This window comes from Heptranchias perlo, unplaced genomic scaffold (assembly GCF_035084215.1).
Source record: "Heptranchias perlo isolate sHepPer1 unplaced genomic scaffold, sHepPer1.hap1 HAP1_SCAFFOLD_56, whole genome shotgun sequence".
NCBI lineage: Eukaryota > Metazoa > Chordata > Chondrichthyes > Hexanchiformes > Hexanchidae > Heptranchias > Heptranchias perlo.
In genome coordinates, this window is record NW_027139581.1 from 116,373 (window position 1) to 138,665 (window position 22,293).

At 50.9% G+C, this 22,293-nt stretch overlaps 1 protein-coding gene and 1 pseudogene across 1 annotated transcript in view; one reads left to right on the forward strand and one right to left on the reverse strand.

Annotated features, from left to right (window-relative positions):
* Window positions 1–22,293, reverse strand: part of LOC137315784 (zinc finger protein 132-like) — a 272,791-nt gene that overhangs the window by 96,703 nt on the left and 153,795 nt on the right. The window lies entirely within an intron of this gene.
* Window positions 10,711–22,293, forward strand: part of LOC137315824 (zinc finger protein 585A-like) — an 84,306-nt pseudogene continuing 72,723 nt past the window's right edge.

The window sequence follows — 22,293 nt, forward strand, 5'->3', positions numbered from 1 at the left end:
CGGTTCTCCCACAGTGCTGTTAGGAAGGGAGTTCCAGGATTTTGACCCAGCGACAATGAAGGAACGGCGATATATTTCCAAGTTGGGATGGTGTGTGACTTGGAGGGGAACGTGCAGGTGGTGTTGTTCCCATGTGCCTGCTGCCCTTGTCCTTCCAGGTGGTAGAGGTCGTGGGTTTGGGAGGTGCTGTCGAAGAAGCCTTGGCGAGTTGCTGCAGTGCATCCTGTGGATGGTGCACACTGCAGCCACAGTGCGCCGGTGGTGGAGGGAATGAATGTTTAGGGTGGTGGATGGGGTGCCAATCAAGCGGGCTGCTTTATCTTGGATGGTGTTGAGCTTCTTGAGTGTTGTTGGAGCTGCACTCATCCAGGCAAGTGGAGAGTATTCCATCACACTCCTGACTTGTGCCTTGTAGATGGTGGAAAGGCTTTGGGGAGTCAGGAGGTGAGTCACTCGCCGCAGAATACCCAGCTTCTGACCTGCTCTCGTAGCCACAGTATTTATATGGCTGGTCCAGTTAAGTTTCTGGTCAATGGTGACCTCCAGGATGTTGATGGTGGGGGATTCGGCGATGGTAATGCCGTTGAATGTCAAGGGGAGGTGGTTAGACTCTCTCTTGTTGGAGATGGTCATTGCCTGGCACTTATCTGGCACGAATGTTACTTGCCACTTATGAGCCCAAGCCTGGATGTTGTCCAGGTCTTGCTGCATGCGGGCTCGGACTGCTTCATTATTTGAGGGGTTGCGAATGGAACTGAACACAGTGCAATCATCAGCGAACATCCCCATTTCTGACCTTATGATGGAGGGAAGGTCATTGATGAAGCAGCTGAAGATGGTTGGGCCTAGGACACTGCCCTGAGGAACTCCTGCAGCAATGTCCTGGGGTTGAGATGATTGGCCTCCAACAACCACTACCATCTTCCTTTGTGCCAGGTATGATTCCAGCCACTGGAGAGTTTTCCCCCTGATTCCCATTGACTTCAATTTTACGAGGGCTCCTTGGTGCCACACTCGGTCAAATGCTGCCTTGATGTCAAGGGCAGTCACTCTCACCTGACCTCTGGAATTCAGCTCTTTTGTCCATGTTTGCACCAAGGCTGTAATGAGGTCTGGAGCAGAGTGGTCCTGGCAGAACCCAAACTGAGCATCAGTGAGCAGGTTATCGGTGAGTAAGTGCCGCTTGATAGCACTGTCGACGACACCTTCCATCACTTTGCTGATGATTGAGAGTAGACTGATGGGGCGGTAATTGGCCGGATTGGATTTGTCCTGCTTTTTGTGGACAGGACATACCTGGGCAATTTTCCACATTGTCGGGTAGATGCCAGTGTTGTAGCTGTACTGGAACAGCTTTGTAGGTGGCAGGACAAGTTGAGAAGGCTGTTAAAAAAGTAAATGGGATCCTGGGCTTTATAATTAGAGGCACAGAGTACAAAAGCAAGGAAGTTATGCTAAACCTTTATAAAACACTGGCCAGGGCCCCAACTGGAGTAGAGAGACTGGAGAAGCTGGGGTTGTTCTCTTCACAGCAGAGAAGGTTAATGGGAGATTTAACAGATTTGTTTAAAATCAAGAGGGGTTTTGATAGAGTAAATAAGGAGAAACTGTTTCCAGTGGCAGAAGGGTCGGTAACCAGAGGACACAGATTTAAGGTAATTGGAAAAAGGGGGAGAGGAGAAGAAGATTTTTACGCAGCGAGTTGTTATGATCTGGAATGCACTGCCTGAAAAGGTGGTGGAAGCAGATTCAATCGTAACTCCAGATGGAATTGGATAAATACTTGTTGGGGAAAGGGAAGGGGAGTGGAACTAATTGGCCAGCTATTTCTAAGAGCTGACACAGGCACGAAGGGCCAAATGGCCTCCTTCAATGCTGTTCGGGTAGATACGGAGAAACCATTTCCTCTGGTTGGGGAAAATCAAGAACAAGGGGGGAATAATCTTAAAAATAGAGCTCGGCCGTTCAGGAGCTAAATCAGGAAGCAATTCTTCACACACAGAATAGTAGAAATCTGCAATCGTCTCCCCCAAAGGGCTGTGGATGCTGGGGATCAATTGGGGCTTTCCAGACTGAGATGAATATATTTTTGGTGGGTGAGGGTATTGAGGGATATGGAGCCAAAGTGGGTAAATGGAGCTGAGGTGCAGACCAGCCCTAATCTCACTGAATGAGGTGCAAACCCGGGGGATGAATGGCCTCCTCCTGTTCCTGAACTTGCTGCTGCCACTCACTGTCCTGGCTCACAGGTGAGGAGTGATCACTTAACTGGTCCTGGAGCTCGACCGGAGCCTGTGGATCCGTAATCCCATCACGAGTCGGCACCTTCAGGAGACGAGGGGAGAAAATGGTGAGAAACCCCCTGGGAGCAGAGTGAGAATCAAATAAATGGTTCACAGGGACCCTGAAGCCCCGCCCACTCTTTGTTCACAGTCACTGGGACCCTGAAGCCCCGCCCACTCTTTGTTCACAGTCACTGGGACCCTGAAGCCCCGCCCACTCTTTGTTCCCCGTCACAGGGACCCTGAAGCCCCGCCCACTCTTTGTTCACAGTCACTGGGACCCTGAAGCCCCGCCCACTCTTTGTTCACAGTCACTGGGACCCTGAAGCCCCGCCCACTCTTTGTTCACAGTCACTGGGACCCTGAAGCCCCGCCCACTCTTTGTTCCCAGGCACTGGGACCCTGAAGCCCCGCCCACTCTTTGTTCACAGTCACTGGGACCCTGAAGCCCCGCCCACTCTTTGTTCACAGTCACTGGGACCCTGAAGCCCCGCCCACTCTTTGTTCCCAGTCACTGGGACCCTGAAGCCCCGCCCACTCTTTGTTCACAGTCACTGGGACCCTGAAGCCCCACCCACTCTTTGTTCACAGTCACTGGGACCCTGAAGCCCCGCCCACTCTTTGTTCAGTCACTGGGACCCTGAAGCCCCGCCCACTCTTTGTTCACAGTCACTGGGACCCTGAAGCCCCGCCCACTCTTTGTTCCCAGTCACTGGGACCCTGAAGCCCCGCCCACTCTTTGTTCACAGTCACTGGGACCCTGAAGCCCCGCCCACTCTTTGTTCCCAGTCACTGGGACCCTGAAGCCCCGCCCACTCTTTGTTCCCAGTCACTGGGACCCTGAAGCCCCGCCCACTCTTTGTTCCCTGTCACTGGGACCCTGAAGCCCCGCCCACTCTTTGTTCCCCGTCACTGGGACCCTGAAGCCCCGCCCACTCTTTGTTCCCCGTCACTGGGACCCTGAAGCCCCGCCCACTCTTTGTTCCCCGTCACTGGGACCCTGAAGCCCCGCCCACTCTTTGTTCACAGTCACTGGGACCCTGAAGCCCCGCCCACTCTTTGTTCACAGTAACTGGGACCCTGAAGCCCCGCCCACTCTTTGTTCACAGTCACTGGGACCCTGAAGCCCCGCCCACTCTTTGTTCCCAGTCACTGGGACCCTGAAGCCCCGCCCACTCTTTGTTCACAGTCACTGGGACCCTGAAGCCCCGCCCACTCTTTGTTCCCAGTCACTGGGACCCTGAAGCCCCGCCCACTCTTTGTTCCCAGTCACTGGGACCCTGAAGCCCCGCCCACTCTTTGTTCCCAGTCACTGGGACCCTGAAGCCCCGCCCACTCTTTGTTCCCTGTCACTGGGACCCTGAAGCCCCGCCCACTCTTTGTTCCCAGTCACTGGGACCCTGAAGCCCCGCCCACTCTTTGTTCACAGTCACTGGGACCCTGAAGTCCCGCCCACACTTTGTTCACAGTCACAGGGACCCTGAAGCCCCGCCCACTCTTTGTTCCCAGTCACTGGGACCCTGAAGCCCCGCCCACTCTTTGTTCACAGTCACTGGGAGTCTGAAGCCCCGCCCACTCTTTGTTCACAGTCACTGGGAGCCTGAAGCCCCGCCCACTCGTTGTTCACAGTCACTGGGACCCTGAAGCCCCGCCCACTCTTTGTTCAGTCACTGGGAGCCTGAAGCCCCGCCCACTCTTTGTTCACAGTCACTGGGACCCTGAAGCCCCGCCCACTCTTTGTTCACAGTCACTGGGAGCCTGAAGCCCCGCCCACTCGTTGTTCACAAGCACTGGGACCCTGAAGCCCCGCCCACTCTTTGTTCACAGTCACTGGGACCCTGAAGCCCCGCCCACTCTTTGTTCACAGTCACTGGGACCCTGAAGCCCCGCCCACTCTTTGTTCACAGTCACTGGGAGCCTGAAGCCCCGCCCACTCGTTGTTCACAGTCACAGGGACCCTGAAGCCCCGCCCACTCTTTGTTCACAGTCACTGGGACCCTGAAGCCCCGCCCACTCTTTGTTCACAGTCACTGGGACCCTGAAGCCCCGCCCACTCTTTGTTCACAGTCACTGGGAGCCTGAAGCCCCGCCCACTCGTTGTTCACAAGCACTGGGACCCTGAAGCCCCGCCCACTCTTTGTTCACAGTCACTGGGACCCTGAAGCCCCGCCCACTCTTTGTTCACAGTCACTGGGACCCTGAAGCCCCGCCCACTCTTTGTTCACAGTCACTGGGACCCTGAAGCCCCGCCCACTCTTTGTTCACAGTCACTGGGAGCCTGAAGCCCCGCCCACTCTTTGTTCCCAGTCACTGGGACCCTGAAGCCCCGCCCACTCTTTGTTCACAGTCACTGGGACCCTGAAGCCCCGCCCACTCTTTGTTCACCGTCACTGGGACCCTGAAGCCCCGCCCACTCTTTGTTCCCAGTCACTGGGACACTGAAGCCCCGCCCACTCTTTGTTCCCGGTCACTGGGACCCTGAAGCCCCGCCCACTCTTTGTTCCCAGTCACTGGGACCCTGAAGCCCCGCCCACTCTTTGTTCACCGTCACTGGGACCCTGAAGCCCCGCCCACTCTTTGTTCACCGTCACTGGGACCCTGAAGCCCCGCCCACTCTTTGTTCCCAGTCACTGGGACACTGAAGCCCCGCCCACTCTTTGTTCCCGGTCACTGGGACCCTGAAGCCCCGCCCACTCTTTGTTCCCAGTCACTGGGACCCTGAAGCCCCGCCCACTCGTTGTTCACAGTCACTGGGACCCTGAAGCCCCGCCCACTCTTTGTTCCCGGTCACTGGGACCCTGAAGCCCCGCCCACTCTGTTCCCCGTCACTGGGACCCTGAAGCCCCGCCCACTCTTTGTTCCCAGTCATTGGGACCCTGAAGCCCCGCCCACTCTTTGTTCCCAGTCACTGGGACCCTGAAGCCCCGCCCACTCTTTGTTCCCAGTCACTGGGACCCTGAAGCCCCGCCCACTCTTTGTTCCCGGTCACTGGGACCCTGAAGCCCCGCCCACTCTTTGTTCCCGGTCACGGGGACCCTGAAGCCCCGCCCACTCTTTGTTCACAGTCACTGGGACCCTGAAGCCCCGCCCACTCTTTCTTCCCGGTCACTGGGACCCTGAAGCCCCGCCCACTCTTTGTTCCCAGTCACTGGGACCCTGAAGCCCCGCCCACTCTTTGTTCCCAGTCACAGGGACCTGAAGCCCCGCCCACTCTTTGTTCACCGTCACTGGGACCCTGAAGCCCCGCCCACTCTTTGTTCCCTGTCACTGGGACCCTGAAGCCCCGCCCACTCTTTGTTCCCAGTCACTGGGACCCTGAAGCCCCGCCCACTCTTTGTTCCTGGTCACTGGGACCCTGAAGCCCCGCCCACTCTTTGTTCCCGTTCACGGGGACCCTGAAGCCCCGCCCACTCTTTGTTCCCGTTCACGGGGACCCTGAAGCCCCACCCACTCTTTGTTCCCGTTCACGGTGACCCTGAAGCCCCGCCCACTCTTTGTTCCCGTTCACGGGGACCATGAAGCCCCGCCCACTCTTTGTTCCCGTTCACGGGGACCCTGAAGCCCCGCCCACTCTTTGTTCCCGTTCACTGGGACCCTGAAGCCCCGCCCACTCTTTGTTCCCAGTCACTGGGACCCTGAAGCCCCGCCCACTCTTTGTTCCCGGTCACTGGGACCCTGAAGCCCCGCCCACTCTTTGTTCCCGGTCACTGGGACCCTGAAGCCCCACCCACTCTTTGTTCCCGGTCACTGGGACCCTGAAGCCCCGCCCACTCTTTGTTCCCTGTCACTGGGACCCTGAAGCCCCGCCCACTCTTTGTTCCCAGTCACAGGGACCCTGAAGCCCCGCCCACTCTTTGTTCCTGGTCACTGGGACCCTGAAGCCCCGCCCACTCTTTGTTCCTGGTCACTGGGACCCTGAAACCCCGCCCACTCTTTGTTCCCGGTCACTGGGACCCTGAAGCCCCGCCCACTCTTTGTTCCCGGTCACTGGGACCCTGAAGCCCCGCCCACTCTTTGTTCCCAGTCACTGGGACCCTGAAGCCCCGCCCACTCTTTGTTCACAGTCACTGGGATCCTGAAGCCCCGCCCACTCTTTGTTCCCAGTCATTGGGACCCTGAAGCCCCGCCCACTCTTTGTTCCCAGTCACTGGGGCCCTGAAGCCCCGCCCACTCTTTGTTCCCGTCACAGGGACCCTGAAGCCCCGCCCACTCTTTGTTCCTGGTCACTGGGACCCTGAAGCCCCGCCCACTCTTTGTTCCTGGTCACTGGGACCCTGAAGCCCCGCCCACTCTTTGTTCCCTGTCACTGGGACCCTGAAGCCCCGCCCACTCTTTGTTCCCGGTCACTGGGACCCTGAAGCCCCGCCCACTCTTTGTTCCCGGTCACTGGGACCCTGAAGCCCCGCCCACTCTTTGTTCCCAGTCACAGGGACCCTGAAGCCCCGCCCACTCTTTGTTCCCGGTCACTGGGACCCTGAAGCCCCGCCCACTCTTTGTTCCCGGTCACTGGGACCCTGAAGCCCCGCCCACTCTTTGTTCCCGTTCACGGGGACCCTGAAGCCCCGCCCACTCTTTGTTCCCGTTCACGGGGACCCTGAAGCCCCGCCCACTCTTTGTTCCCGTTCACGGGGACTCTGAAGCCCCGCCCACTCTTTGTTCCCGTTCACGGGGACCCTGAAGCCCCGCCCACTCTTTGTTCCCGTTCACGGTGACCCTGAAGCCTCGCCCACTCTTTGTTCCCGTTCACGGGGACCATGAAGCCCCGCCCACTCTTTGTTCCCGTTCACGGGGACCCTGAAGCCCCGCCCACTCTTTGTTCACAGTCACTGGGACCCTGAAGCCCCGCCCACTCTTTGTTCCCAGTCACTGGGACCCTGAAGCCCCGCCCACTCTTTGTTCCCGGTCACTGGGACCCTGAAGCCCCGCCCACTCTTTGTTCCCGGTCACTGGGACCCTGAAGCCCCGCCCACTCTTTGTTCCCCGTCACTGGGACCCTGAAGCCCCGCCCACTCTTTGTTCCCAGTCACAGGGACCCTGAAGCCCCGCCCACTCTTTGTTCCCGGTCACTGGGACCCTGAAGCCCCGCCCACTCTTTGTTCCCGGTCACTGGGACCCTGAAGCCTCGCCCACGCTTTGTTCCCCGTCACTGGGACCCTGAAGCCCCGCCCACTCTTTGTTCCCTGTCACTGGGACCCTGAAGCCCCGCCCACTCTTTGTTCCCTGTCACTGGGACCCTGAAGCCCCGCCCACTCTTTCTTCCCGGTCACTGGGACCCTGAAGCCCCGCCCACTCTTTGTTCCCGGTCACTGGGACCCTGAAGCCCCGCCCACTCTTTGTTCCCGGTCACTGGGACCCTGAAGCCCCGCCCACTCTTTGTTCCCGTTCACAGGGACCCTGAAGCCCCGCCCACTCTTTGTTCCCGTTCACGGGGACCCTGAAGCCCCGCCCACTCTTTGTTCCCGTTCACGGGGACCCTGAAGCCCCGCCCACTCTTTGTTCCCGTTCACGGGGACCATGAAGCCCCGCCCACTCTTTGTTACCGGTCACGGGGACCATGAAGCCCCGCCCACTCTGTTCCCGTTCACGGGGACCCTGAAGCCCCGCCCACTCTTTGTTCCCGTTCACGGGGACCATGAAGCCCCGCCCACTCTTTGTTACCGGTCACGGGGACCATGAAGCCCCGCCCACTCTTTGTTCCCGGTCACGGGGACCCTGAAGCCCCGCCCACTCTTTGTTCCCGTTCACGGGGACCCTGAATCCCCGCCCACTCTTAGAATATAAGAAATAGGAGCCGGAGTCGGCCATACGGCCCCTCGAGCCTGCTCCCCATTCAATCAGATCATGGCTGATCTTTGGCCTCAACTCCACTTTCCCGCCCGATCCCCATATCCTTTGATTCCCCTAGAGTCCAAAAATCTATCGATCTCAGTCTTGAATATACTCAACGACTGAGCATCCACAGCCCTCTGGGCTCGAGAATTCCAAAGATTCACAACCCTCTAAGTGAAGAAATTCCTCCTCAACTCGGTCTTAAATGGCCGACCCCTTATCCTGAGACTGTGTCCCCTAGTTCGACTCTCCAGCCAGGGGAAACAACCTCTCCACATCGACCCTGTCAAGCCCCTCAGAATCTTATATGTTTCAATGAGATCACCTCTCATTCTTCTAAACTCCAGAGACTGTAGGCCCATTCTACTCAATCTCTCCTCTCGGACAACCCTCTCATCCCAGGAATCAATCCAGTGAATCTTTATTGCACTGCCTCTAAGGCAAGTATATCCTTCCTTAGGTAAGGAGACCAAAACTGTACCCAGTACTCCAGATGTGGTCTCACCAAAGCCCTGTACAATTGTAGTAAGACTTCCTTACTCTTGTACTCCGACCCCCTTGCAATAAAGGCCAACATGCCATTTGCCTTCCTACTACCTTGCTGTACCTGCATGGTAATTTTCTGTGTTTCGTGTATGAGGACACCCAAATAGTTTCCCACCATTTCAAAAATATTTTGTTTCTCTATTCTTCCTACTAAAGTGAATAACCTCACATTTCCCCACATTATACTCCATCTGCCACCTTCTTGCCCACTCACTTAACCTGTCTATATCGCTTTGCAGAATCTTTGTGTCCTCAAAGCTTACTTTCCCACCTAGCTTTGTATCGTCAGCAAACTTGGATACATTACACTCGGTCCCTTCATCTATGTCATTAATATCGATTGTAAATAACTGAGGCCCAAGCACTGATCCCTGCAGCACCCCACTCGTTATAGCCTGCCAACCTGAAAATGACCTGTTTATCCCAACTCTCTGTTTTCTGTCCGTTAACCAATCCTCTATCCATGCTAATGTGTTACACAAGATAAGGGCTCATGGGGTTGGGGGTAACAACTTTTTATATGGCACCTTATCGAATGCCTTTTGAAAATCCAAATATACAACATTCACTGGTTCCCCTTTATCTACCCTGCTAGTTACATCCTCAAAAAACTCTAATAAATTTGTTAAACATGATTCCCCTTTCATAAAACCATGTTGACTCTGCTTAACCATATTATGATTTTCTAAGTGCCCTGTTACCACTTCCTTAATAATGGATTCCAGCATTTTCCCAAGGACTGATGTCAGGCTAACTGGCCTGTAGTTCCCTGTTTTCTCTCTCCCTCCCTTCTTGAATAGCGGGGTTACATTTGCCACCTTCCAATCCACGGGGTCCTTCTAATCTAGGGACTTTTGGAAGATCACAACCAATGCATCCACCTCTTTTAGAACCCTAGGATGTAGGCCATCAGGTCCAGGGGATTTATCGGCTTTTAGTCCCATTAATTTCTCCAGTACTTTTTCTCTACTGATATTAATTACTTTAAGTTCCTCACTCATTATCCCCTTGATTCCCCACTATTTCCAGTATGTTTTTTGTGTCTTCTACTGTGAAGACAGATACAAAATATTTGTTTAACGTCTCTGCCATTTCCTTATTCCCCATTATAATTTCTCCTGTCTCTGCCTCCAAGGGACCCACGTTTACTTCTGCTAATCTCTTCCTTTTTACATATTTGTAGAAGCTCTTACAATCTGTTTTTATATTTCTTGCTTTTTTGCTCTCATTCTATTTTCTCCCTCAATCAATTTTTTGGTCGTCCTTTGCTGGTTTCTAAAACTCTCCCAACCCTCAGGCTCAGTACTTTTCTTCGTAACATTGTAAGCCTCTTCTTTTAATCTAATACTATCATTAACTTCTTTAGCGAGCCACGGATGAATCACTTTTCCCGTGGAGTTTTTATTTCTCAAATGGAATGTATCCGTTGAGAATAATGAAATATTTCTTTAAAATGTTTGCCATTGCTTATCCACCGTCACACCTTTTAAATTTAATTTCCCAATCAACCTTCGCCGACTTGCCCCTCGTACCTATGCAATTGGCTTTGTTTAAGACTTAAGTAGGTCACTCTCAAACTCAATGTGAAATTGTATCATATGATCACTCTTCCCCAGAGGATCCCTTACTGTGAGATTACTAATTAACCTTGTCTGATTACACAGTCCAAGATCTAAAATAGCCTGTTCCCTGGTTGGTTCCATGACGCATTGTTCTGGGAAACAGTCTCGAATGCATTCCATGAGCACGTCCTCCAGACGACCTTTGCCAATTTGATTTGCCCGGTCGATGTGAAGATCAAAGCCCCCCCACCCACGATTATTGCATTACCTTTGTTACAAGCTCCGATTATTTCATGATTGATACTCTGTCCAATGGTGGAGCTGCTGTTCGGGGAGCCTGTAAACTACTCCCACCAATATTTTCTGCCTCCTTGTTATTTCTTATCTTCACTCAGACTGATTCAGAGCAGCCTGAAGCCCCGCCCACTCTTTGTTCCCAGCCAAGGTAGCCGCGCATGCGCCGTGATCGCGCCCTGTCTTCCTTTACCAAGATGGCGACCGGTTACCCCGGTAACCCGCGCCTGTCCCCCGGGGAGAAGTCCCGCAGTTGCCGCCCGGCTGCTCACACTCGGGACCCAGAGGATCCGACTCGGGTCCTGCGGCCTCGCTCCATGTTTATAAGCCGTGGGGCGCGGCCTCCGCCCGGTTTCTCAGTGTCCTGTCCCCGGCCCCCCGCCTACCTGCTCCCGACCCTCCGACTCCGTCTGGCGACCGAGCAAGAGCCTCGCCCGCGCCTGCGCGCTGGGCTCCGGGAGACGTCAGAGCCGAGGCCCCGCCCTCACACACTGGCCCCGCCCCCTCATGGAGCTGCTCCCTCGCGCGAGGCCCCGCTGGTTTTGGGCGGAATGAGACCGCGCGCTGTTCCTCCTCCCACTGCCTGTGGGAATGGGGCAGATATTTAAAGGGACAGGCACTCCCCTTTGTTTATAGTTAAAGGGACAGTCCCGTTTATCTTTGAATGTCGGGGGATTTCACGAACGGAGCTCCTATTAACAATCGGTTCGTTCTGTAATTAGTGCAGTGATTAGGAACATTTAATCATTATGAACAAGAGGAGGCCATTCAGCCCCTCCAGCCTGTTCCGCCATTTAATTAGATCATGTCTGATCAGTATTTAAACTCCATCTACCCGCCTTGGTACCATAACCTTTAATACCCTCGCCTATCAAAAATCTATCAATCTCAGATCTGAAATTTTCAAATGACCCCCAGCCTCGACATCTCTCAGGGAGAGAGTTCCAGATTTCCACTACCCTTTGTGTGAAGAATTACTTCCTGACATCACTCTAGAATGGCCGAGCTCTAATTTTAAGGTTATGTCCCCTTATTCTCGACTCCCCCTCCAGAGGAAGTAGTTTCTCTCTCTCCACCCTAACAAATCCTTTAATCATCTTAAACACCTCAATTAGAGGTTGGTGAGCTGCAGGCGCAAATAGCCACACGGGAATACGATGTAGTGGCGATAACGGAGACTTGGGTCAAAATAGGGCAGGATTGGGTAATAAATATTCCTGGATACAAGGTGTGCAGGAAAGATAGGGAAGGAAAGAAAGAAGGTGGGGTGGTAGTATTGATTAAGGAGAATATTGCAGTACTGGAGAGAGAGGATGTCCTGAAGGGGTCAAGGACAGAATCTATTTGGTTCGAGTTAAGAAACAATAGAGGTGCCGTTACACTACTGGGTGTATTCTTTAGGCCACCAACTAGTGGGAAGGAGATAGAGGAGCAAATTTGCAGGGAAATTACAGAGAGGTGCAAAAGCCATTGAGTAGTGATAACTGGGGACTTCAACTATCCTAATATAGACTGGGATAACAATAATAATAAGGGGCACAGAGGGGGAGCAATTTTTGAAATGTGTCCAGGAGAACTTTCTTAACCAGTACATTTCCGGCCCAACGAGGAAGGAGGCATTGCTGGACTTGGTTCTAGGGAATGAGGTGGGCCAAGTGGAGCAAGTGTCAGTGGGGGAGCATTTAGGGAGCATCGATCATTGTATCATAAGGTTTAGAATAGCTATGGAAAAGGACATGGACCACTCCAAAGTGAAAATACTCAATTGGCGGAGGTTCAGTTTCAGTGGGTTGTGAACGGATCTGGCCCGGGTAAATTGGAATCAAAGATTGTCAGGCAAAACTGTAATTGAACAATGGGCGGCCTTTAAAGAGGAGATGGTTCGGGTACAGTCTAGGTACATTCCCACGAGGGGGAAAGGTGGGGCAACTAAAGCCAGAGCTCACTGGATGACGAAAGAGATAGAGAATAAGATGAAATGGAAAAAAGGGGCGTTTGACAGATGTCAGGTTGATAATACAAGTGAGAACCAGGCAGAATATAGAAAGTTCAGAGGGGAAGTGAGAAAAGAAATAAGAGGGGCAAAGAGAGAGTATGAGAATAGACTGGCGGCCAACATAAAAGGGAATCCAAAAGTCTTCTTCAGGTATGTAAACAGTAAATGGGTAGTAAGAGGAGGGGTGGGGCCGATTAGGGACCAAAAAGGAGACCTACGCATGGAGGCAGAGGGGATGGCTGAGATACTAAATGAGTATTTTGCATCTGTCTTTACCAAGGAAGTAGATGCTGCCAGAGTCTCAGTAAAGGAACATATAGTTGAGATACTGGATGTGCTAAAAATTGATAAAGAGGAGGTACTAGAAAGGCTGGCTGTACTTAAAGTAGATAAGTCACCCGGTCCGGATGGGATGCATCCTAGGTTGCTGAGGGAAGTAAGGGTGGAAATTGCGGAGGTACTGGCCACAATCTTCCAAACAGCCTTAGATACAGGGGTGGTGCCAGAGGACTGGAGAATTGCAAGTGTTACACCCTTGTTCAAAAAAGGGTGTAAGGATAAACCCAGCAACTACAGGCCAGTCAGTTTAACCTCGGTGGTGGGGAAACTTTTAGAAACGATAATCTGGGTCAGAATTAATAGTCACTTGGATGAGGGTGGATTGATTAGGGAAAGCCAGCACGGATTTGTTAAAGGCAAATCGTGTTTAACTGACCTGATAGAGTTTTTTGATGAGGTAACAGAGAGGGTCGATGAGGGCAATGCAGTTGATGTGGTGTATATGGACTTTCAATAGGCATTTGATAAAGTGCCTATGGTAGGCTTATCATCAAGATTGCGGCCCATGGAATAAAGGGGGCAGTAGCAACTTGGATACGGAATTGGCTAAGGGACAGGAAACAGAGAGTAGTGGTGAACGGTTGTTTTTCAGACTAGAGGGAGGTGTACAGTGGTGTTCCCCAGGGGTCAGTGCTGGGACCACTGCTTTTTTTTAGATATATTGATGACTTGGAATTGGGTGTACAGGGCACAATTTCAAAATTTGCAGATGACACAAAACTTGGAAGTGTAGTAAACAGTGAGGAGGATAGTGATGGACTTCAAGAGGATATAGACAGGCTGGTGGCATGGACGGACATGTGGCAGATGAAATTTAACACAGAAAAATGCGTAGGAAGAATGAGGAGAGGCAATATAAACTAGAGGGCACAATTCTAAAAGGGGTACAGGAACAGAGAGACCTGGGGGTATATGTACACAAATCGTTGAAAGTGGCAGGACAGGTTAAGAAAGCAGTTAAAAAAGCATACGGGATCCTGGGCTTTATAAATAGAGGCATAGAGTACAAAAGCAAGGAAATCATGATGAATCTTTATAAAACACTGGTTCGACCACAACTGGAGTATTGTGTCCAATTCTGGGCATCACACTTTAGGAAAGATGTGAAGGCCTTAGAGAGGGTGCAGAAGAGATTTACTAGAATGATTCCAGGGATGAGGGGGTTTAGTTACATGGATAGACTGGAGAAGCTGGGGTTGTTCTCCTTGGAACAGAGACGGTTGAGAGGAGATTTGATCGAGGTCTTCAAAATCATGAAGAGTCTGGACAGAGTAGATAGAGAGAAACTGTTCCCATTGGTGGAAGGGTCAAGAACCAGAGGACACAGATTTAAGGTGATTGGCAAAAGAACCAAAGGTGACATGAGGAAAAACTTTTTTACTCAGCGAGTGGTTGTGATCTGGAATGCACTGCCCGAGGGGGTGGTGGAGGCAGATTCAATCATGGCCTTCAAAAGGGAACTGGATAAGTCCTTGAAAGGAAAAAATTTGCAGGGCTACGGAAAAAGAGCGAGGGAGTGGGACTAGCCGGATTGCTCTTGCAGAGAGCCAGTGTGGACTCGATGGGCCGAATGGCCTCCTTCCGTGCTGTAACCTTTCTATGATTCTATGATTCTAGATCACCCCTTAATCTTCTGTACTCCACACAAAACAAGCCCAGTCTGTGCACCCTGTCAGTATCACTCTGGTGAATCTGTGCTGCACCCCTTCCAAGGCCAGTATATCCTCCCTGAGGTGCAGTGCCCAGAACTGAAGGCAGTCTCCAGATGGGGTTTAACCAGAGCTCTGTACAACTGTAACATCACTTCCACCCCTTTATATTCCAGCCCCCTTGAGATGAAGGCCAACATTCCTTTCGCCGTTAAAATTATTTTTTGTAACTGTCCACTAGCTTTTAGTGATTTCTGTACTTGGACCCCGAAATCTCTCTGCTCCTCCACAGTTTCCAGTTGCTTGCCGTTTGGTAAATACTCTGATCGATCTGTCTTAGGTTCAAAGTGGGTGAATTCACATTTCCCCACATTCAACTCCACCCGCCACCGTTTTGCCCACTCTCTGAATCTATCATTGCCCCCTTGCAACTTTCTGCTCCCATCTACACTATTTACTGTGCCACCGAACTCAGTGTCATCAGCAAACTTGGATACATGGCTCTCCATTCCTTCATCAGAGTCATTTTACGAACAAATGTTGAACTGTTTGCTCGACACCACAGGGTTCCATCTGTTTAATGTGTTTAAAGCCACAACGGAAAGGTCCAGTTTTCTCCTGTAATTTAAGTTTAATTTAAGTTTAGCCTAACATCTGTTGTGGGGAAAATGCTGGAGTCTATAATTAAGGATAGGATGACTGAAGACCTCGAGAATTTTCAGTTAATCAGAGAGAGCCAGCATGGATTTGTGAAAGGTAGGTCACGCCTGACAAACCTGATTGAATTTTTTGAAGAGGTGACTAAATGTGTGGACAGGGGAATGTCAATGGATGTTATTTATGTGGACTTCCAGAAGGCATTTGATAAGGTCCCACATAAGAGACTGTTAGCTAAGATAGAAGCCCATGGAATCGAGGGAAAAGTACAGACTTGGTTAGGAAGTTGGCTGAGCGAAAGGCGACAGAGAGTAGGGATAATGGGAAGGTATTCACATTGGCAAGATGTGACTAGTGGAGTCCCGCAGGGATCTGTCTTGGGGCCTCAATTATTCACAATATTTATTAACGACTTAGATGAAGGCATAGAAAGTCTCATATCTAAGTTTGCCGATGATACAAAGATTGGTGGCATTGTAAGCAGTGTAGATGAAAACATAAAATTACAAAGCGATATTGATAGATTAGGTGAATGGGCAAAACTGTGGCAAATGGAGTTCAATGCAGACAAACGTGAGGTCATCCACTTTGGATCAAAAAAGGATAGAACAGGGTACTTTCTAAATGGTAAAAAGTTAAAAACAGTGGATGTCCAAAGGGACTTAGGGGTTCAGGTACATAGATCATTGAAGTGTCATGAACATGTGCAGAAAATAATCAATAAGGCTAATGGAATAAGAACATAAGAACATAAGAAATAGGAGCAGGAGTAGGCCAATCGGCCCCTCGAGCCTGCTCCGCCATTCAATAAGATCATGGCTGATCTGATCCTAACCTCAAATCTAAAGAACACAAGGAGTAGGAGCAGGACCCGGCCACTCAGCCCCTGGGCCGGCTCCGCCACCCACAGGGCCTTGACCGATCCGAACTCAGCTTCATGTCCAATTTCCTGCCCGCTCCCCGTAACCCCTAATTCCCTTTACTTCTAGGAAACTGTCTATTTCTGTTTTAAATTTATGTAATGATGTAGCTTCCACAGCTTCCTGGGGCAGCAAATTCCACAGACCTACTACCCTCTGAGTGAAGAAGTTTCTCCTCATCTCAGTTTTGAAAGAGCAGCCCCTTATTCTAAGATTATGCCCCCTAGTTCTAGTTTCACCCATCCTTGGGAACATCCTTACCGCATCCACCCGATCAAGCCCCTTCACAATCTTATATGTTTCAATAAGATCGCCTCTCATTCTTCTGAACTCCAATGAGTAGAGTCCCAATCTACTCAACCTCTCCTCATATGTCCACCCCCTCATCCCCGGGATTAACCGAGTGAACCTCCTTTGTACTGCCTCGAGAGCAAGGATGTCTTTTCTTAAGTATGGAGACCAAAACTGTATGCAGTATTCCAGGTGCGGTCTCACCAATACCTTATATAACTGCTGTAAACAATTTTACAACACCAAGTTATAGTCCAGCAATTTTATTTTAAATTCACAAGCTTTCGGAGGCTACCTCCTTCCTCAGGTGAACATCGTTCACCTGAGGAAGGAGGTAGCCTCCGAAAGCTTGTGAATTTAAAATAAAATTGCTGGACTATAACTTGGTGTTGTAAAATTGTTTACAATTGTCAACCCCAGTCCATCACCGGCATCTCCACATTATATAACTGCAGCAATACCTCCCTGTTTTTATATTCTATCCCCCTAGCAATAAAAGCCAACATTCCGTTGGCCTTCTTGATCACCTGCTGCATACTAACTTTTTGATTTTCTTGCACTAGGACCCCCAGATCCCTTTGTACTGCAGTACTTTCCAGTTTCTCGCCATTAAGATAATAACTTGCTCTCTGATTTTTCCTGCCAAAGTGCATAACCTCACATTTTCCAATATTGTATTGCATCTGCCAAATCTCCGCCCACTCACCCAGCCTGTCCATATCCCCTTGTAGGTTTTTTATGTCCTCCTCACTCTCTACTTTCCCTCCCATCTTTGTATCATCTGCAAACTTTGATATGTTACACTCAGTCCCCTCCTCCAAATCGTTAATATAGATTGTAAAGAGTTGGGGACCCAGCACCGACCCCTGCGGAACACCACTGGCTACTGGTTGCCAGTCCGAGAATGAACCATTTATCCCAACTCTCTGCTTCCTGTTAGATAACCAATCCTCCACCCATGCCAGAATATTACCCCCAATCCAGTGATTCTTTATCTTGAGCAATAATCTTTTATGTGGCACCTTGTCGAATGCCTTCTGGAAGTCTAATTACACTACGTCCACTGGTTCCCCTTTATCCACCCTGTACGTTATGTCTTCAAAGAACTCAAGCAAATTTGTCAGACATGACTTCCCCTTCATAAAGCCATGCTGACTTTGTCCTATTAAATTATGTTTATCTAAATGTTCCGTTACTGTCTCCTTAATAATAGACTCCAAAATTTTACCCACCACAGATGTCAGGCTAACTGGTCTATAATTTCCAGCCTTCTGCCGACTACCCTTTTTAAATAAGGGTGTTACATTAGCAGTTTTCCAATCTGCCGGGACCTTTGCTGAGTCCAGAGAATTTTGGAAAATTATTACCAAAGCATCCACAATCCCTACTGCCACTTCCCTCAAGACCCTCGGATGTAAGCCATCAGGTCCAGGGGATTTATCCGCCTTGAGTCCCATTATTTTACTGAGTACCAATTCCTTAGTGATTTTAATTGTATTTAGCTCCTCCCCCCCTAGAGCCCCCTGTTTGTCCAGTGTTGGGATATTCTTAGTGTCCTCTACTGTAAAGACTGAAACAAAATATTTGTTCAGCATTTTTGCCATCTCCATGTTTCCCACCATTAATTTCCTGGTCTCATCCTCTAAGGGACCTACGTTTGCCTTAGCCACCCTTTTTCTTTTTATATAACTGTAGAAACTCTTGCTATCTGTTTTTATATTTTTTGCTAATTTATTTTCATAATCTATCTTCCCTTTCTTAATCAATCCTTTAGTTACTTTTTTGTTGTCTTTTGAAGACTTCCCAATCTTCTATCCTCCCACTAAGTTTGGCTACCTTACATGTCCTTGTTTTTAGTCGGATACTATCCTTAATTTCTTTACTTAGCCACGGATGGCTGTCATTTCTTTTACACCCTTTTTTCCTCAGTTGAATATTTTTTTTTGAAAGTTGTAAATAACTCTTTAAATGAACACCACTGCTCATGTATCATCTTACCCTTTAATCTATTTTCCCAGTCCACTTTAATCAATTCTGCTCTCATACCATCATAGTCTCCTTTATTCAAGCTCAGTACGCTTGTTTGAGAACCAACCTTCTCACCCTCTAATTGGATATGGAATTTAACCATGTTATGGTCACTCATTCCAAGGGGATCCTTAACTAGGACATTATTAATTAATCCTGGCTCATTACACAGGACCAGGTCCAAGGTTGCTTGCCCTCTTGTAGGATCAGTTACACACTGCTCAAGAAATCCATCCCTAATACACTCAATAAACTCTTCCTCAAGGCTGCCCTGCCCAATTTGATTTGTCCAGTTAATATGATAGTTAAAATCCCCCATAATTATAGCTGTTCCTTTATTGCATGCCCCGACTATTTCCTGATTAATACTTCTTCCAGCAGAGTTGCAACTATTAGGAGGCCTATATACTACGCCCACGAGTGTTTTTTCCCCTTATTATTCCTTATCTCTACCCAAACTGTTTCATTATCCTGATCCTTTGTCCCAATATCATTTCTCTGTATTACAGTGATTCCTTCCTTTATTAACATAGCCACCCCACCTCCCCTTCCTTCCTGCCTGTCCTTCCTGATTGTTAAATACCCTGGCATATTTAATTCCCAGTCGTTGTCACCCTGCAGCCATGTTTCTGTAATGGCCACAAGATCATACCCATACGTAGTTATTTGTGCCGTTAACTCGTCCATTTTGTTACGAATGCTACGTGCATTCAGATAAAGTACTTTCAAATATGTTTTGTGACACTTAGTTCCTGCTTTTTCCTTTTTTAACACTTTACCTTTTACTCCAGACCTTCTGTCCCTTCCTAACACGCTTTCCTCTGTCTCCCTGCTCAGGTTCCCAACCCCCTGCCACTTTAGTTTAAACCCTCCCCAACAGCATGAGCAAACACTCCCCCTAGGACAGCGGTCCCGGCCCTACCCAGGTGCAGACCGTCTGGTTTGTACTGGTCCCACCTCCCCCAGAACCGGTTCCAATGCCCAAGGAATTTGAATCCCTCCTCCTTGCACCACTCCTCTAGCCACGTATTCATTTGAAATTGTGGCCTTTATATTGAGAGGACTAGAGTACAAGGGGGCAGAAGTTATGCTGCAGCTATGCAAAACCCTGGTTAGACCACACCTGGAGTACTGTAAGCAGTTCTGGGCACCGCACCTTCGGAAGGACATATTGGCCTTGGAGGGAGTGCAGCATAGGTTTACTAGAATGATACCCGGACTTCAAGGGTTAAGTTACGAGGAGAGATTACACAAATTGGGGTTGTATTCTCTGGAGTTTCGAAGGTTAGGGGGTGATCTGATCGAAGTTTATAAGATATTAAGGGGAACGGATAGGGTGGATAGAGAGAAACTATTTCCGCTGGTTGGGAATTCTAGGAGTGGGGGGCACAGTCTAAAAATTAGAGCCAGACCTTTCAGGAGTGAGATTAGAAAACACTTCTACACACAAAGGGTGGTAGAAGTTTGGAACTCTCTTCCGCAAATGGCAATTGATGCAAGATCAATTGCTAAATTTAAATCTGAGATAGATAGCTTTTTGGCAACCAAAGGTATTAAGGGATATGGGCCAAAGGCAGGTATATGGAGTTAGATCACAGATCAGCCATGATCTAATCAAATGGCGGAGCAGGCGCGAGGGGCTGAATGGCCTACTCCTGTTCCTATTTTCCTGTTCTTAACATGAATCTAGTTTAACAAATGAGGCAGAGTTCCAGAGAAGGAGTGAAATCCGGGCTCAGACCCTCCGCCGCAAGTCCCGCCCCTCACACACTCCGATTGGTTGGAGGACCAACCGGCCGCTCGGTCCTCCAGACCCTCTCCGCTCTTCCTATTGGTCGGGAGCGCATTTGGAAAATAAACATCAATAATGTCAGTAATTCAGGCTCATTAAACATTAACGGTTTTGGGGGGAAAATATTTCCGAACACAACCAACGTTATCAAAAGGCCCCGGGCTCTCGGGTTTATTTTATTTTATTTCCGCTCCGCCCTCCGCTGCTCCAAAAGCGCTTTTCCCCCGCCCCCAATCTCAGTCCCATCAGAGAAACTGAGGGTCTGGTCGGAGCTCCAATGGCGGCGGTCCGTCCCCAGACTGCACCGCGCGCCGGAATGTCCCCTATCGATCTGAGAGGAGCCCAGTGCGCCGGCGCAGGAGAGGCTGATTGTTGGTCAGTGTGAGCTGAGCATGCGCGGCCCGAAGGGTCTGAGGCAGAGAGCGCGGTTCGAGCAGGTCAGAGGAGGTGTGGAGAGAGCGGGTTAATAAAGGGCGGGGATCACAGGGCCCAGAAACACCGAGTGTAGGGCCCAGGACCCGAGAGAAAACAGGAGGCATCATCCCCCCTCCACTACCCGCCGCTTCCCGGGATCGGGCCCGACCCAATCTCCGCTCGAACTGAACCCGCAGAGTCAACAACAACTTGCATTTCTATCGCGCCTTTAACGGAGCAAAATGGGTCAAGAGGGTTCACAGGAGCGGGAAGAGAGGAATGAGGAGAGATTAGGACAGGGCACCGAAAGCTGGGTCAAAGAGGGGGGATTGAAGGAGGAGAGAGAGGGGGAGAGGTTCAGGGAGGGAATTCCAGAGCTTGGGGCTCAGACAGCTGAAGGCACGGCCCCCAATGGTGGGGCGAAGGGAATGGGGCAGGAGCAAGAGGCCGGAATTGGAGGAGAGCAGAGATCTGGGAGGGTCGGAGGGCTGGAGGAGGTTACAGAGATAGGGGAGGGGCGGAGGGGGTTACAGAGATAGGGGAGGGGCGGAGGGACATGGAGGAGGTTACAGAGATCGGGGAGGGTCGGAGGGCTGAAGGAGGTTACAGAGATCGGGGAGGGTCGGAGGGCTGGAGGAGGTTACAGAGATCGGGGAGGGTCGGAGGGCTGGAGGAGGTTACAGAGATAGGGGAGGGTCGGAGGGCTGGAGGAGGTTACAGAGATCGGGGAGGGTCGGAGGGCTGGAGGAGGTTACAGAGATCGGGGAGGGCTGGAGGAGGTTACAGAGATGGGGCGGGTCGGAGGGCTGGAGGAGGTTACAGAGATAGGGGAGGGTCGGAGGGCGGGAGGAGGTTACAGAGATAGGGCAGGGTCGGAGGAGGTTACAGAGATCGGGGAGGGGCGGAGGGCTGGAGGATGTTACAGAGATAGCGGAGGGCTGGAGGAGGTGACAGAGATAGGGGAGGGTCGGAGGGCTGGAGGAGGTTATAGAGATCGGGGAGGGTCAGAGGGACATGGAGGAGGTTACAGAGATTGGGAGGGGCGAGGGCCATGGATGGATTTGTGCACAAGGATGAGGAATTTAAATATGAGGCGTTGCTGGACCGGGGGTCACTGTAGGTCAATGAGCACAAGGGTGATGGGTGAATAGGACTTGGTGCGAGTTAGGATACGGGAAGGACAGTCAACACCTTCAGGGGAGGAGAGAGAGGGGAACCAGTGAGTGTGGAACTGAACCCAGTCAGAGTCAGCACCTTCAGGGGAGGAGAGAGAGGGGAACCAGTGAGTGTGGAACTGAACCCAGTCAGAGTCAGCACCTTCAGGGGAGGAGAGGGAGGGGAACCAGTGAGTGCAGAACTGAACCCAGTCAGAGTCAGCACCTTCAGGGGAGGAGAGAGAGGGGAACCAGTGAGTGTGGAACTGAACCCAGTCAGAGTCAGCACCTTCAGGGGAGGAGAGAGAGAGGAACCAGTGAGTGTGGAACTGAACCCAGTCAGAGTCAGCACCTTCAGGGGAGGAGAGAGAGGGGAACCAGTGAGTGTGGAACTGAACCCAGTCAGAGTCAGCACCTTCAGGGGAGGAGAGAGAGGGGAACCAGTGAGTGTAGAACTGAACCCAGTCAGAGTCAGCACCTTCAGGGGAGGAGAGAGAGGGGAAACAGTGAGTGCAGAACTGAACCCAGTCAGAGTCAGCA